General features: G+C 29.4%; 1 protein-coding gene across 1 annotated transcript in view; it reads right to left on the reverse strand.

The window, feature by feature from the left end:
• The window catches only part of LOC106790142 (midasin), a 96,663-nt gene that overhangs the window by 12,272 nt on the left and 79,579 nt on the right, over positions 1-4,812 (reverse strand). The window lies entirely within an intron of this gene.

Below are 4,812 nucleotides of genomic sequence, written 5' to 3' on the forward strand. Positions count from 1 at the left end.
GGGGGGGGGCAGTGTTTTCGTGTAAAAATTTCATCACACGTCCGGCATTTATGAGTTCACAAGCCGAACACGTCGTGATATCAGGATCAAACTTTTGATCCAAGGACACTATTGTACCTAACACCACCTACGAAAGTTAGATTTTTTCTCTCTCTTTCTTTCGGGGGGAGGGGGAGAGGCAGAAGGTCAGAAATATTCGACATCGACGTTAAACTATTTCCTTTTAAGGAATATACATATATACAGGGGAAATGAGAATGGAAGATGGTGAAATGTGGTAACGTCTAACTCCAAGCTCTTTTCGTAGCTGTTTTATTATGAAGGAAGCCTCGTAAATCACGGTGATATAAAATGAACTCGTCTACTACTACTACTAACTCCTCCTCCTCCTCTCCTTTCCTCTTCTTCTTATTTTTCCTCTTTTCATCTTTTATGCTTTTCCTGACGCCTCATCGATCTGAGGAAAAGGATAATATCCTGTATATGCCATTTTTATAATAGAAATATTTTTCATATTTACAAATAATATACATAATATATTATAAAAATGTTGACAAATAATAATACGTTGTTAAACGCGTATGAATTAATTTTATTTGAAAAATATTTCTTTTTCACGCAATCTCAGACGCAGCCAATTACTAACACATATGTGTATTACTATATCCAAATATTTAATCGCAATTGTTTCACATTCAAAGTAAATATTAATCTTAAAAATGCGATATTTTGAAAGTTAATTATATTTAGACGATAAATTATATCTGATCTTAACGAGAAAAATGTTACATTACATTTATTGATTTTTTTCTATTTTTTAGTAAATCATTTCTGACATTCTTTAAAGGCCAATTTAATTGTTATTTTTAAACGAGAATTTTATAATGGCAACGTTAATTTCCTATACAATTTTTCGTCTCAATTATATTCTTATCAAATTTCAAATCAATTGAATTGAATTTGATTTATCTCCTTGAAATACACTATACATTTCTATATCATGTATATATGTATACAGAATATATATATCAATCTATGAATAATATACGCATCTTTCGATAAATTCAACGGATATTTTGCAGCTGGTGCAAATGAAAAATTTCATTTTCGGAAGAATATCCGTTAGGATTATCCTTAGGAAGAGGATCGTCAGAAATATTCGCTCGCGGTGGAATCAACGTGATTGATGGCTTTTTCTTCAGCCCATCTTCCATTTCCACGTCACTATGGATTTTCACGGCTATTTAGCTGCAAGTAGTTAGACATTTTTTTCTGACGATTCTTCTTCTTCTTCTTCTTCTTTACATCCTTCCCCCATCCCTCTTTTTTTTTTAAGAGAGAATTCAACTCTCAAGTACGTCGTTTATCCATTTAAGAAGATGAAAATTGTTCAAGGATTTTACGCAAATGTTGTACAAATTTTTTTTAAAACTCTCGCGATGATTAAATAATGTTTTTTTATTTTTTTTTTTTTTTTTTTTTTTTTTTTTTTTTTTTTCTTTCGATGGTGGAAATCCACCGGTGAGAATTTTTTTTGTCCTACTTACTTTAAGTATTTCGAGAAGATTATTAAATTTCAAGAAAATTCGTAATAATATCCTGAAATAGTCTCGTAACAGATGTTACCATAGTTCAATTGGCANATCCATTTAAGAAGATGAAAATTGTTCAAGGATTTTACGCAAATGTTGTACAAATTTTTTTTAAAACTCTCGCGATGATTAAATAATGTTTTTTTTTTTTTTTTTTTTTTTTTTTTTTTTTTTTTTTTTTTTTTTTTGGAAAATACAAATCTCGAAAAATGTTAATAATTCGTTAAATTTTGTTTAAGTATTTCGAGAAGATTATTAAATTTCAAGAAAATTCGTAATAATATCCTGAAATAGTCTCGTAACAGATGTTACCATAGTTCAATTGGCACTTCTCTGATATTGGAAGACAAATTTCTACTCGTTTTTTAAGGATAACGCGAAGTATTCTCCGTAAAAGACGAAATTTCATTCAGGAACCTTAGACTTCTTCCATTGCATGAATCGACTTTTACCTATCTAGGAAAATTCAAATTTGAATGTAATTCAAATAAATTGAATTCACGAGTAGAAGAGATAGTTCCTTATTCATTCTGGAAGAGAACACCAATGTAAAACTCGTCCAATTGTATTTTCCTTTAAAATCAATTGATTTCACTTTAATTGGCTTTACATCTCGTGAAAATTTCGATGAAAAATACAAACGTAATAGACGAGTTATAAATTTATATTCGTTAAGAGAAAGTCGACATTTTTTTTTTTTTAACCCAAAAACACGGATACTCCACAATCCCATTCTATGATCAACTTCAATGAGGAAAAAAAAAGAAAAATTTGGTTTCCAACGAAAATTAAAACGAAGTGGATTGATTTGTAATGAAATTATTTTGTTTTGTTTTGTTTTGTCTTTATTATTTTCTTGTCGACACAGACACAAAGGGGGAGGAATGTAAAAAAAGAAGCAAATGGATTTTTAGGGAAAATTGCTTCGAAGAAAATGCTATTTCTAAAAGAATATTCGTAGCACGTAATGCTCCAGGAGGATCGAGCTATGAATCAAAAGCGGATATACCAACGGGATAAAGAAAAGAAGAGGAGGAGGAGGAGGAGAAGAAGAAGGAGGAGGAAAGCAAATAAACCTTCGTCGGTATTTTGGTAACGAAGGCTCGTGATAAAAGATTCTCGTTTAGAAAGATTCGTTCGTGTCACGAATCTTCCCCAGAAACCAGAGAGGATCGATTAAATCCTAAATCGATCGATTTTATTACATTTTTTGTCTGTGTGTGTTGTTTCTTAACATATTTTTCCCGTGTTTGCGATTCGTGTGTTATAATAGAATTGCAAAATATAGTAAAAGGATTTTTAAAAAGTATCGAGAAGAAAATGATGCGATGATATTTGTCTGAAATATTTTTAAATTATTTAATATCTTTTTTTATTACTTTTTTCGTATTAATTAGAAAGAAAGTAAGAGCTTTGAGGTGGGACCTATTGTAAGGCCCCTCGAATGAAACTTAAATATTTCACAATTTATTTATTCGATTTTTATTTTTATTTTTATATGGTTGTTTTTAATATAGTTTTTAGTATTAATTGAAATTATCTAATTTGGTTTCATAGTAATAAGGTCTTATGGTTAATGTGATACTGATTAAAAAAATTGTTAGATAAAATAATTAACTAATTGGATATTATTTAATTTTTACTTTCGAAACACGATCTAATAAGAAAAACGATTTCAAGATATGAATTGACCATTTTGTCGTTCTCCGAATTGCTTCTTCTTCTTCTTCTCTTTCCATTTAGATGTACACACGTGGAATCTTAATTCTATGTCTCAGTTCCGAGCGAAATCTCAAATAATCTTAGTGTGTTGGACGTGTCAAAATTGAATTTAATTTACTGTATTTATTTTACTTTTATTTTTTTATTATGATTATCGAAACTATGTCAAGAATAAAAATAGTTTGTCATTCTAATAGATTTAATAATTTTTCGAAGAACCAAATTAAAAAAAAAAAGTAAACGTATAATGAAAATAAAAATGTTGATATTAAAAAAATGAGAACGTATCGATCACATCATCATCATCATCATCATCATCATCCTCTTTGATCAAAGTAAAAAAAAACAATTACACGTTTCATCATCGTGTAATTAAAAGTGAAATGCTACCTGTGTTCCTTGGTAGTTAACAAGGTGTTCTAATTAATTTCTTAATTAACGTTTGTACGCGAGCAGATATGTTTGAAAAATACATAAAAGGATATCATAATATAGTATGTATTATTTATTTATTTTCTCACAATTAATTTCTCAACACAATACCAACTTTCCATTTGTGAGTACATTCTTATCAACTAGTAGAATCTTTCCTATGTTCGAGAATCATTCGAGGAAACGTGATTATTCTATAGACTTTCGCGATTTCTGTCTATCCAAGCGTGTTGATTAATCGGCCATTTCTAATTGGATTGATCTTAGCTTAGAACCAAATGCTAGATAAAAATTTACCATTTTCTTTTCTTTTCTTTTCCCGTAGAGAATAAAGATCACAAACAGATGGAAAAAAGGAATTAAACGTTTCGTTGAATAAACGTAATTAATTTTATTTCTTTCAAGAATATATGTGCGATTAAAAATAGTTTCCTTCTTTCTTTCTTTTTTTTTAAACGAGATAAAATTATTGCAGGATTAATTTTAAAATACAGATAAACGATTTGGCGGGGAGGAGGAGGACAGAGGAAAACTATGCGAGAAATACTTGTTGCAAATGAAGAAGTATACTTTAAACGTTTATAAAATATGCCAATAATGTTTGGATGGTTTAAACATTCGTTGAGTATCCTACTTGAATATACGTCGGTGGCAGTTAAAGTAGAAATCGATATCAGGAACACTCGATATCGATTTGGAATTTACGTGGCACATGCGAAACTGCTTTCTGCAAAGCACGTTTATGTTCAAATACTTAAGGCATCTCTCTCTCTCTCTCTCTCTCTCTCTTTCTCTCTCTTTCTCTCTATTCAATTTAAAGTGTTCCTTTTAGGAAGATTTTTAATTGCCAATAAAAGATAGAAAGAACTCAAAATATCATCTTATGATTTTAATGAAGAATCTATTAAGATATCTTGACAAGAAAAAGTCAAAGATACACATGTGAAATTATTTATAATAAAATCTGATAATTTTTTGATTTTTTTTCGACGTGCTTTTTCTTTTTTTTCATGCGTTTCAAAAACGTCGAAGCACTTAAATGTATTTTGGAAAAAAAAAAAAAAAA

This window comes from Polistes canadensis, unplaced genomic scaffold (genome assembly GCF_001313835.1).
Source record: "Polistes canadensis isolate GaletaPanama2010 unplaced genomic scaffold, ASM131383v1 scaffold_217, whole genome shotgun sequence".
Lineage (NCBI taxonomy): Eukaryota > Metazoa > Arthropoda > Insecta > Hymenoptera > Vespidae > Polistes > Polistes canadensis.